We start from the raw sequence: 13,187 nt of genomic DNA, 5'->3' as shown, positions 1-13,187 counted from the left end.
GCTATTATTAAATTCTAATGGAATAAACAGAATTGCCTGAAGCCCTGCCTTTAAGTACTGAAAGAGGATAATCTTCAGGTCTTGGTGCACATTTCTAGGGTTCTATCCTCCTATTCTTCTCACTTTAACTGCGACTTGTTCTTCTGTCAAGGAGGCCCCAGGACAAGGAAATGGCAGAGTGGCTTCTTCCATCCCATAATTTCCTTTCAGCAATCCACATATACAGCTATGCTGTATCTCTAAATCCAATGATATCTAGCAGCAGCTTTGTCATTTTTTCTTCAACATATCTCAGGTGAGAGCCCCAGTCAGAATCACCACTGGCAGCTTTGGCTCATATCACTGTAACTTCTCTTTCACTGTATTATTTTTCAGGAGTCATTTCGTTTTGTGCTTTTTTTTATTTGTTGGTTTATGTGCTTGTTTTATTTTGAAAGCAAAGGACTCAACACCTTTTAAAGTAATGAAATGATCGAAATGAAGTCACTCCTTTGAGCTATGAAAAAATATCTTCAGTTTATACAAAAGGTAATATTTTATTGCATTATTTTATTTATAAAAAAGCAATCATTTTAACTTTTCCAATAAATCTGTAATTTAAAAGATTAAATAGAAGTTTGTGGCTTAAAAATTTAAAAAACAGGTGTTTTTTTTAGCATTTAAAAATTTCATATTAATTTAGCATAGGCTGATGGTTAGTCAGCCCATATGTAACATTCAGTCAAATAAGCTATATTTACCAGGTTACTAATGTTCATGATGCTGGTGGTATTTTCTAGGGAGTTAACAACACTTTAAACAAATCAAACTTTTACCCACTTTACGGTCTAATTTCTGTCAAGTGTTAACAATAGGCTATTGTGATCATTCTGGGAGATGTTTTTGGCCCTTACATTTCTTACAAGCATATGTGATCTGAAAAATGTTTGTTAATTGCTGAAAGTCTATATCTTGACACATGCATAAAATAACAATTCAATAAAATTGCAAAGGCTTCATTTCATATGGCCCTTTTATTTCTGACTACTGTTAGTTTAGAATTGAACCAAAGCCTAGACAATTCTAAACTTTGCCTTTAAGATATAATTTTTTTCCCAAAAAAGTTTTAGATAAACACTGTAATCTTTACTAAAGCTAACATTTTCCTACTAAAGCATCTCTGTACCAAGGCATCCAATGAGAGACATGAGAAAGAGAGCTCTGTTTGGTAATACTGTAATTGAAGAACACCTGCCATCCTTTTGCCTATTAGTAGATAATAACCTACCCCTACAAAGCTCTTTCTCTCTCATTTGTTTTTACAAACTTTGCTAGCAACCTGTCCTCAAGCTGACCTTATTACCTTGTTCATAATTCTGAAAAATAACACCACTTACCACCATGGAATGTTATAACTCTGTTCTAATTGGAAAGAGCAGAGTCTTTGGGGTCAAGAAGACTTAAGAATGAATCTTGGTACCACCACCTAACTGGCCATGCGACCATACAGAAGGTAAGAAATTTCTCTGAGCCTCTGTCTCTTAAATGGTAAAAACCTGTCTACCGGAGTGATGGGAAGGTTAAATATACCGGTATGACAGAAACACTAATCTAAGTTGATCAATATTAGCTTCAGACTCTTGTCTCAAGGATGAACCAGAATGTAATTCTTACAAAGGGTGAAGTCAGGGAATGGAAAGCACATCTAAACACATCCCTTTTCTCTCATTTTTCTAGTAAAACTAACTCAGAGTACCAAATGCATAATTCCCTTATATATTGTATCTCTTTGAACATTGTAGTAACAAATCATTTAAAGGAACATACTATTACTCTTCTGAGTGAGATCATTAAATGCAATCAATATCACAAGTGGAATTACTTTATAATTACCCTTCTAAATTGATGATTCACTTTAATGCCCATTTTCGACTTGTGAAATGTCGTCATAAAGCCATAGTTATTACAGTTGAAAAACTGACCAAATCAAATAGTGAATAAAACTTTGTTTTCAGACTGTTTAGACTTTTTTTTTTTAACTTGTCCAAATAGTTTTCAATGTTTTTCAGGTTTCTAATATACAGATATTTGTCTCTTTGAAAGTAACTCTTATTATCTTTTAAGTTCCAATTCACTGTTTATAGTTTTTACTTTTTCTTATTACACACAAAAAATAAACGTCTCTCTCTCCCTCTCTCAGACCATTCCCCATACACCCACCCACAATTAATTCAGAACGCTTTCATAAGAAGAAAGTCACTCTAAAACTTATTCAATGAAGAGAATTGCAGTTCACATTTTTTTGTGTTTCTTCCATTTTTCTTCCCTATAGATAGATATGTAGATACAGTAGTCCCCTCCTTATCTGCAGGGGACATGTTCAAAGATCCCCAGAGAATGCCTGAAACCGTGGATAGTACCGAACCATATACATACTATGTATTTTCCTACACATACCTACCTATGATAAATTTTAACTTAAAAATTAGGCACAGTAAGAGATTAACAACAATAACTAATAAAAAATAGAATAATTATAAAAATATACTGTAAGAAAAGTCATATGAATGTGGTCTCTCTCAAAATATTCTATTGTACTGTACTCACCTGTCTTGTGATGATGTGAGATAAGAAATTGCCTTATTAAGTCGAGAAGTTTCACCTTTTGACTTAAAGGAAGCACTTTGATGCTTCTCTTTGTTGTATCCAAATTACCCTCATCACTACTCATGTGTTTTGGGGTCATTATTAAGTAAAATAAGAGTCACTTGAACACAGCACTGTGAAACTGCCACGTCATCTGATAACCAAGATGGCTACTAAGTGATTTACAGGGCTGGGAGCATAAATAGTGTGGAGCTGCTGGAAAAAGAAATGACTTGTGAGATTTCATTACATTACTCAGAACGGCAAGTGATTTAAAACTTGTGAATTGTTTATATCTGGAATTTTCCATTTAATATTTTCTAACAGCAGTTGGCCTTGGGTAACTAAAACCGTGGAAAACAAAACTGTGAATGGCTGGGAGGGCTATTGTTTAATATATGTGTGTATATATACACACATGCATATATAGTATATGTTTGTATTTCTGTAATGTTTGTATTTCTGTATGTCTTTCACAAAAATGGGGTTATATATTCTATTTTATAAACTGCATTTTCGTGTAGTTTTACACACACACACACACACACACACACACCACTGTTTTAATTATTTTATTTAATAATTCCATGTATTTTTTTAACTGGTAACTCATTATTGACTATTTAGATTATTTGTCAAATTTCTATTATTCAATCTCTTAAGCAGAACTTCCACTAGCCCAGGATGTATGACTTGCTGGCCAGAGCACCAGCCTGATTTCAGTGCTACTCACCTCCAACTCATCCCTTTGATCGGATCTTATATATGGTAGTTCTGCTCTTAAATTTCTATCCAAGTACTGGAAATGTTTTAAAAAAATTAGCATAGAATCTTTCTCAGAATAGATGAGTCTTTTTCAAAATTTCCAGCTATTTTGTATTATCAGGAGTTGCCAGATGGTATGTAAAAGTATCTACATCTTGGTTTATTAACTGCCCTTTCCATGATTTGTCCTTATTGACTGGTTAATCTCTGTGAAAGGACATCAAAATTGATTAAGGTACTATAGACTTTACATGTATATATTGCCCCTGTATATATGGTGCACGTGATTAAAGCACTTAGGTGCTCTTTATTTATTTATTTTTTCCAAAACAAAAAATGAAAAGGCAGCCTGTGTTCTGATTCTCTTTTGCTTCAGACCAAAAAAATGACTGATTGTAAAGTCCCCGACAGAACTAGCAATAATGACTCTTGAAAGCCCTGAATGAAACCATTGTAGAAAAATGACTGTCTTTATGGGTGAAACGTTTACATTATATATCTCTATATCTCTATATATCTATACCTATATTTTTGACGTACAAGGAATTAAATAGAAGTCTCCATTTGCCTCTACTAAGAGGTCCCTATGGAGAGACTGGGAGGCCAATTACCCAGGAGCCGGTGGATACTGCCCTCTAGTACTCTCCACCATCCCTGGTCCCAGCCTTCTGTTGTCTCCTCCTGGGCTCTAACTTCAGCTCTTCTAATGAATGTGCTATTGTTGGTTTATTCAGAGAGGAACTGTTAAAGGAAAGAGAATATTATCTGCAAGTGGATAGGAAAATGTTCCAGTGGGGAAAAAAAATGAAGTAATTAGCTTCCTTCTATATATATGCACCAGCACTACTGCCAAATCTCAGGCAGTAGTGAATGAGGAAAACAATAACATTCCCAATGCAAGGTAAAGCCACCCACAGCCACTGACCAATCAAGAGTAAGGCTACCCTCTTCTTTACCCTGGAGAGGATAGAAGGTGGAGGTGACTGCAAATTTGTTCTAGGATGTTTCTTATCCTATTGAAACCTTTTAAAATGGGGATCACTTATTGAAGAGGAGGACTATGTAAAATAACGAGCCCTAAAGGAACGATTTTTTTTAACATGATATACATCCTTAAAAACAGAAAGTTGAGAGATTTGTAGGTTGGGGTTAGCCGATTAGTTTTTACTGTATGTAAGAGATATTGCTATGGCCTAGAATAAAGTTCAAGTAAGCCTAGAAACGTTACCACCATGTTGTCCGGTGAGCCTGTGGTCTGACAGGAATCTCAAAGCTATGGAGAAAGGCTTCTTAAACCTCATATGTGCTTTATTATTTTGGACAATGAGGAGAGATCATGGTTATCTATTTTTACAGACAATTTGACATGCAGACAATTGAAAAACATGAACAAATGGATAATTGGAAAATGTATACAGCAGAAGGATAAAGGAACATCTGGGCATGACTCTAGGTAGCTACAAGTTAGCAGTTAGCTTTATCCAAGAGATGAATGACATGGCTGCTCTAAGAGATGAGGTTTCTTCATTTTCACCTTAAGGAGATATTTGAAGAAAGGGAGCTCATGGGTTTGCTGAAGGGCTGAGAGTGCTTGTATGAAAATTGATCCAACCAGTGAAGGAAAAAAATAGTTAACTTCTGGGATACAGTAAGAACCAACCAAAGGGTTTATTTTAAAAATAGAGGTAGTGGGATGTGGAAAAGGACAAGAGTTAAGAAGGGTGAGAATGGGGCAAAAAAAGCAGAAGAGAGAAGAAAAATTCTGAGGTCCTTCTTAAACCCCTTGTATTCTTACCTTTCTACTTTGTCTCAGGTCTAACACTCTAAATAACACTGCCCTTAGGAAGCCTCTCACTCCCAGCCTGAGTGAGATGCCCTCATCTGGGCTCTTGGAGTTTCTAGTTTCCCAACTCATCACAAGATCTACAATGACCTAAGTTTGCTTATCTGTCTGTCCAGTAGACTCTGAACCTCATGAGTTAAGCGATGTGCCCACTTTGTTCTCTACTGTAGTCTAAACACCTGAAACACTGCCTGGTAATAGTAAATGTTCAAAAAATGTGTTGCGTGAATAAATTGTAAGGGGAAAGTGCAGAGGTCACAAGCAGAAAGGAGGGCCTGATCAGAGAGGAGAAGATTCGTGGGGATGGCCAAAGTTCACAGGTAGAGAATTAATGAAGTCTGAGAACTGAAAGCAGTACTACAGAGTGAGAGAGAGTGGCAGCACATGGGCCTTGAGGGGTGAGCAGGGTTGATCACAAAAGGGCCCCTTAAACAATGTGACAGACATTAGAATTACTGCTGAAGGCAGTGTGGAGACATTGACAGGAAAGTTGGGAAGTGATTTGATTAAATTTGTATGTTAGAAAGAGGAATTTTACTGCAGCCTGGAAAACAGATTGGAGAGGGCCCAGCATGAAGTTAGGGAGCCCATTTAGAAGATTGTTCCAGAAATCTATGGGAGATGTCATCATGGGTTGAACCATGGTAGCACAGAAAGGATGGAAAAAGTAGAGGGATTTAAAAAATATTTCAGAAGTTGAGTTGACAGAACTTTGATATTAGTTGGAGAGTAAGGAAGAAAGGGGAGGAGTCAGGACTGACATCTCTGTTTTAGGTGTGAGCACATGGATATCCAGTGATACAATTCACCAAGAAAAGTAGGATTAATTTTGCGTTTTTATAAAATCAGTTTCAGACAGGTTGAGTGGTGTGTATCCAGAGGCAGTTAGATATGTGTATTTTGAGAGCTCAGGTGACAACAGGACTGGAGATATAGAGCTGTCATCGTGGGTATAGAGGTGGTACTTAAATGTATGAAAATTGATGAGATTGCTTAGAGGTGTGTGTAGAGGGAGGAGACAAGAAGACTCTTGATTCTGAGGAACAGATATATTTTTTTTAAAGGCAAAAAAGGAGCCTAAAAAAGAATAGAATGACAAAGCAGCTATAGAGATAGAGAAGTGTCAAAGAAGCTGAAGGGAGAACTCATTTCAAATAGGAGTGGTCTAAATATCAAAGTCTGGAAGAAATTAGATTGACAACTGAGATACGTCTATTAAATTTAGCACCAAGGCCTCAATGAGAACAGCTTCAGTAAAAGTTTGGGGACAAAAGCCATATTAAACTGGGTCGAGAAGAGAATAGGAGGTAACAACATGAATAGTGAGGATAGACAAATATTTCAAGAAGTTTGACTGTAAGGGGGCAAATACTCTTACAATTTTGAAAGCCCTTAAACATCTAGTCTTGATAGGAAGAAATAATTGGCAACTAGTTGTGGCCTCACGAAAAGCAAAGAACAAAACAGATCTCAAGGGCTGTGGATAACTTCAAGACCTCGAAGGTGGTGTTCCTATGGACAGAAAGCAGAAGAATGTCAGTTGGCTTGGAAAGTTCCATTTTAAACTCTGCTAGATGGCGTTTTGCCAAGTGAAAATACGCAAAAGCAATGGGAAAGAGAAGAGTGGAACCGACAGAGGCACTTTGGCTGACTTGGCCATTTAAAGAGTTCTGTGCAGTAGTGACAGCTAAGACAGTCCAGGGAAAGACCGTGAATGTGAGGAACAGACAAATAAAAACAGTAACGACACAACAGTCCATTGATATTTGTCACGTTGGACCTAGGTACCTTTCCTAGTACTGATCGGACAACTATGTATATGGTCAAGTTATCCTTCCTAAGCGGACTTTTAAACCTTTACTAACTTATCTTGAGTAGAGAGAAATCTAAACTTTCAATGATTAAAGACAAGCTAACACTCCCCCACCTCCACCAACAGACTATATATTGTGCAAAACTCATGACTTCACAACTTGACATTTATTCTGCGAAATTTTTTCAGATGTCTTTAGCATTTTATGTAACATATAATTTCTATGAACAAATATATTTCCCACCATAAACTACTATTTTCACTAATGAGTAAAATTATGAAGATGCAAATATAGAGTTCACCCCAGGCTGTCTCTGAGTAAATACTGAAAGGCATCATGTGTTTGGGCCAAAGCTAGGGTATGGGTGACTGAACTCAGGGGATATTGAGTACTGTGTTAGGAAGCTGATGCTAAAAAGGTGGGTGGAAGCCGGATTATTGCTGATCTTTAACATTCTGCTAAGTATTTTTAGCTTTATTTTGTAGACAATGGAGAGTCATTGAGTTATTGTGAGCAAAGGAGTAAGAGACTTAAATCTGAGTTTTCAGATTTTGGTCACTTATTTGCAAAAGCTGTTAAAGCAGAAAATAAAAATATATACACTTACCTGAGATATTATATTTTAACTCAAGACACATATGGGTATATTCATCAGCAATTGTATAATAGAGTGTCAATGCCCTTCCTTTGAGTACAGACCTGCTAACTGGAGTTTTATATCATTTTTCTTGCACATGTCACACCCAGGTTTCTGTTTCTGTTTCTTTAAATTGCAGCAAAAGGCAATCGGAGTGCAGAATCTTAAAGAAATTTTTACAGGTTCACCCCAATCATTTCTGGTTCACATTTCCCATACTTATTTGAATCGTCATATTTTCAGCCATTCTCTTTCATCAAGTCTTTCCAAAGTATTCAAATTAGTTTTCATAGGAACAGCTCTTTCACACTCATATTTCATTGGTTTATCTAATATTTAATTAAATATTGTAACATAATAAGAAATACAACTACATCAACCAGCTTGTGAACAAAATACAACTGTTTCTTGGTAAACATACAACTAAATTGGTGGGACCAGGAAAGTTCAATGAACTAGACAATCTCCTACTAGTCTCCAGTGATGAATACGAAAGAGGATTGAAGAGTGTTGTTAATGATTTGACTAATTGGGGCTTGGCTAACAGAGCTTCTACTATAATGATGGTAGGGCAACAGCAGTGGAAGAAGAGAGAAAAGTACGAATTAAAAAGATATCAACACACTAGCTTTGGAAATAAACAGTCTTGAGTTCAAATTCTGACTTAGGTGCAAACTTCAAAGTCTCTATTTTCTTATGTGTAAAATAAGGAAAATGCAGCATGAAGTGGGAGATTGATTGGGAATATGCACCTAAAGTACTTAGCAATGTGCATAACATAAGTAAATAATTAACATAATATTAAGTCAATAGAATTTGATGTTGAATTGAGAGAAGTGAAGTCAGAGATGATTCCCTATTGTCTACTTTGGCTGAGTAAGAGATAATGCTACCACTAAATGAAATAGGAAATGCAGGAGGAGAAATAAGTTTGGCAGATAATATAATAAACTTAGTTTTGGATGTGCTGAGTTTCCTGATGTGACATCCATACTGAGGTAACTAAAAGGCAGTTGGAAATATTATTCTGGCTTTTGGTGAATTGTTTTGTTTAGTGCTATCAACTTGAAGTCATCCATATAGAAACAATAAATGAAGCCATGAGAATAATACATTTGGGCATAAAGAACTGGGGACATGGCAGGTTGGGCAGGGCAATACACAGTCAGATATGAGGCAAAATCCAAGATACGAGAGGAACCAGCTGAGGTAGTGAGGCAACAGTGGCCTGTCCAGGAAACATAGTTATAGGTTTAGATGGTTACATGAGTTCTGCCTGTGTCTTGCCCATTGTCTTGGCTCAGTATCCCAAGCCTGAGGCAACTTTTTTCACTCCAGAGACATCCTAAAGCTCTCCAGATAGGGCTAGGAGAGTAGGTGGCTAGGAAAAAGACCTCATAGTAGTTTGAAAGGGAAGCAAGACTGAGAAATCTTTGTAATAGAGAAGACTTTAAACATGTTTTCAGACTGAGGGAACAAAACCAGTAGAAAGAGAAATTTTAAAATAGAAATCAAAAGGTTTTTTTCCCATTTTTTCAGTAATCTGAGATTGTAGGTGATTTTTCTGTTTATCTTTGTTCCTTTTTATATTTTTCAATTTTTCTACATTGAGTGTATACATACTGGACTCAGAAAAAATGTATTATACTATAAATATATTTATATAACATATAAAAATATAAACATATTTTTATATTTATGTATAAAAAGGTATAAATATATTTTTACTATAGACTATATTATAAAGCAATGTTCCAGAGAAAGTGGAATGGAGTGATATTGGGAAACAGATAAAGAAAAGGGCTTGGGAAGGGGACAGGGACACTTCTGTTGAGAGAAGAAAGAAAAGAGAACAACTGAAAATTCAGCGAAATTTTAAATTGGAGGTAAAAGAATGAGGAAAATCACATCATTTTGACCTCTATATTTTTAAAGTGAATTAAGAGGCAAGGAGTTTGCTAAAATTGTGGAGGAAAGATAGAACCAGAAATAGGGAAAGAGTGAAAATGTTTTTAAAACTCAGTATCAGGAACAAAATAGGATTTAATTTAAAATAGGTAAAAATATTTCCAAAGAGCTCAGAGGTCCAGCTGAAGTTGGATAGTAAATACATGTAGTGCAGTTGATTACTGAACTGTCTCCCATGGCAACAGTTAACTGTCTGGCAATAGTGGCAGCAGTTAAAATTTGCCAGCCAGGTATCAGAGAGTCAATAGGGTGAGCTAGCCCCCACTTCCGCGAAACCTGCTTCTTTGCTTGTTGCCTACCTCAGGCAGCTAGACGTGTTGCTCCTTGAAGAAATCTTGAAGTCATCATAAATTCCTCTCTCTGTTTCCTGAATCCCCATCTAAACAATCCCCAAGTTCTATTTCTTCTCATACTTCTCTCACCTTCACTCCCACATTTGTTGAGACCATTATCATCCTCTTTCCCTAACTGCCTTGGCCTCTAATAGCTCCCTCGCATCCATTCCTGCCTCACTCAATTCCATTCTTTGCATTGTCTTGGTCTCTAAAAAACCACATAAGATATTGTTTCACCCTTTTAAGACTTTTAAAAGGCTCTTAGGATAATGAGCAAAATTGTCAACACAGCTCACCAAATCAAGCCACCTGGATCTGTCATGATCTGGCCTCCGCGACATCACCTGGCAGAGTCCTTCCTCTTGTTTTCTACTCTCTGGGCACATAGGCCTTCTTTTTGCTCCTCAAAAACTTAAGTGGCCAACAGAGACAGAGATAGGGGTATATAATATAATCAGATGCCATGGACTTCAAAAAGAAGAGAAAAAAATAATAAATAATAAAATAAAATATAAAAGATTTAACAATGACACAGAGGGTTGAATAATTTAAACTAGGTGATGTTTACATATTATTTGGCTTTCCCTTACACCCCCTACCCTGGCTACTCGTTGCTTAGGGATTTATAGGGAAGCTCAGATCTGTTTTGGGGAATAAAACTCAGATCTTTCACAGATACCAAACCTCCAAGACAATTGTCTTTGAGTACTTTCCCTGAATGTCCCAAAGGCACTTCAATCCCAGCAGCCCCTTCCTCACCATCCATCTCCATAAGCCACCCCTGTGTAGAGCAGTTGTCCTGGCTCCTTCCACGCCTGATCCTACAGATGTGGCACTCCAGTCCTGTCTTAGCCAGGCCCTCAGCTAGCTTGGATTTGGCATGTGTCCCCAGTCTAATTCCCTCCTGCAGTCTTTCTTCCCATCTGTCCTTCTCTTCCACACTGGGGTGGTTCTTCTAAAACACCAACTTGATCACATCACTCTCAGTTTGAAAAAGAAAAAAGAGAAAGTCCCAGACAAAAGAAAGCTAAAGGATTTCATCACCACTAAACCAGTATTAAAACAATGTTAAAGGAACTTCTTTAAGAAGAAGGAAAAAAGATCAAAGAAAATGTGAATAATAAAATGGCAATAACTATATATCCTCAATGATTACTTTAAATGTAAATGGATTAAATGCTCTAATCAAAAGACACAGGGTGGCTGAATGGATATGACAATAAGACCCTTACATATGCTGCCTACAGGAGACTCACTTCAGATTGAAAGACACACAGATTAAAAGTAAAGAAATGAAAATGAAAACAACAACATCAAAAAGCTGGGTAGCAGTACTTACACCAGCCAAAATAGACTTTAAGACAAAGGCTATATCAAGAGATAAAGAAGGACCCAGTAATCCTACTTCTGGGTATATATACAAAGAAATCCAAAACACTAATTCAAAAAGACATATGTATCCATATGTTCACTGCAATATTATTTACAATAGCCAAGATACGGAAGCAATCTAAGTGCCCATCAATAGATGAATGGATAAAAAAGAAGTGGTATATATATACAATGGAATATTACTCAACCATAAAAAAAAGTAAAATTTTGCCATCTGCAACAACAGGAATGGACCTAGAGGGTATTGTACTGAATGGAGTAGGTCAGACAGAGAAAGACAAATGCCATATGATTTCACTCTATGTAGAATCTAAAGAACAAAATAAAGTATACACAAATTCATAGATACAGAGAACGTTTTGATGGTTGCCAGATGGGAGAGGGGTTAGGGGTGGGTGAAAAAAGAGAAGGGACTAAGAAGTACAAATTGGAGTTACAAAATAGTCACAGGGATATAAAGTATAGCATAGAGAATATAGGCAATATTGTAATAACCAAGTATGGTGTCAGGTAGGTACTATATGTATCAGGGTGATCACATTGTAAGACAATATATAATTGTCTAATTACTATGTTGTATACCTGAAACTAATATAACATTGTATGTAACTGTAATTGAAATTTTTTTTTAATTTTTAAAAAAGAGAAAGTAGTAGAATGTAATTTAAAAAATACTGACATTGCTTCCTAAACTTATGATCTAAACAAGAAGAAAGAAAAAAAGGAGTGACCTCTGAAAGCATTGGCAATTTAAGTAGGGTTATCAGAGGAAAGCCAAATTTTAGTCTGTTGTACCTTCAGTTTTTATTTATTTAATTAGAAAATATCATAAGTCCAATATTTCTCTATATAAGCTGTGAAACGGTTGAGGCACTGAAGACGATGCATACTAGTTAGTACAAAAGGGCAGACCCTCTATCTAAAATGAGGCACAATTTTCTGTAAGCTTAATTTACAGTTCATACAAATTGTCAGAAAAAATTCTCAGATGTTTTGTTTCATCAGAGTAGTACAACATTTAGAATAGTCATTGAAAAAAAAAAATCCATTGGAAGTTGGTTGAAACTTAGCAGTGACTCCAAGCAAGATCCAGACAATATGTATAATTGACATTCTCACATTTCCACTTGGTCAAGGATTCAGTCTGGGACTCAGTCCTTGTTCAGTAGGGCCATAGGGACAATATTGCTGCCTCAAGGCTACATTATACTAATTAAGTGTTTGTACTCCTTTTTTTCTAGTACACAGCATGAAAGAACCACATCTCAAATGGCATGTTTGTTTAGCAAAGAGTCTTATTTCCAGGAATCATGAGAAGGGAGCTTCTTTCTGACTTCCATATGTAAATACCAAAACATTCTTCAAAATATGAGGAGAACATCCATTTGAACTGTTATTATTCAACGAGTGAATAGTGGCTTTCAACCAGCTCCTCATATCCTAGTCCCAAACCTGGTGAACAAAGATGTTCAGGAGTTGTCTAGATCCTCAAGCTGCATATGTCATTTGTCTACATAGATGATCAATAGCCCTGAGCCTACACTGGGTTTAGACAGTCTGGATTTGTACAAAGTGATATTCTGAACATCTTTTGGAGAACTCAGAACAATCTTGATCAAGAAACATAATTATAATTAGAAGATAGGAATGATTCTGAGTGCAGTTTGGTAGCTCTGTCCTCCATGTAGCCTCATGAATCATAACTGTATGACAGAGAAAGAGAGAGAGAGAGACAGACAGACAGACAGACAGACAGACAGAAAGAGAGACAGACAGAAAGAGAGACAGAAAGAGAGAAAAAGAAGGAA

General features: G+C 36.3%; 1 protein-coding gene across 1 annotated transcript in view; it reads right to left on the bottom strand.

Moving 5' to 3' along the window:
* Positions 1–13,187, bottom strand: part of LMNTD1 (lamin tail domain containing 1) — a 254,462-nt gene that overhangs the window by 96,669 nt on the left and 144,606 nt on the right. The window lies entirely within an intron of this gene.

The sequence above is a fragment of the Pteropus medius genome, unplaced genomic scaffold (genome assembly GCF_902729225.1).
Source record: "Pteropus medius unplaced genomic scaffold, Ma_sr-lr_union100, whole genome shotgun sequence".
Lineage (NCBI taxonomy): Eukaryota > Metazoa > Chordata > Mammalia > Chiroptera > Pteropodidae > Pteropus > Pteropus medius.
Note: the sequence above shows the minus strand (reverse complement) of the source record. Positions and strands in the feature narration are given on the sequence as shown.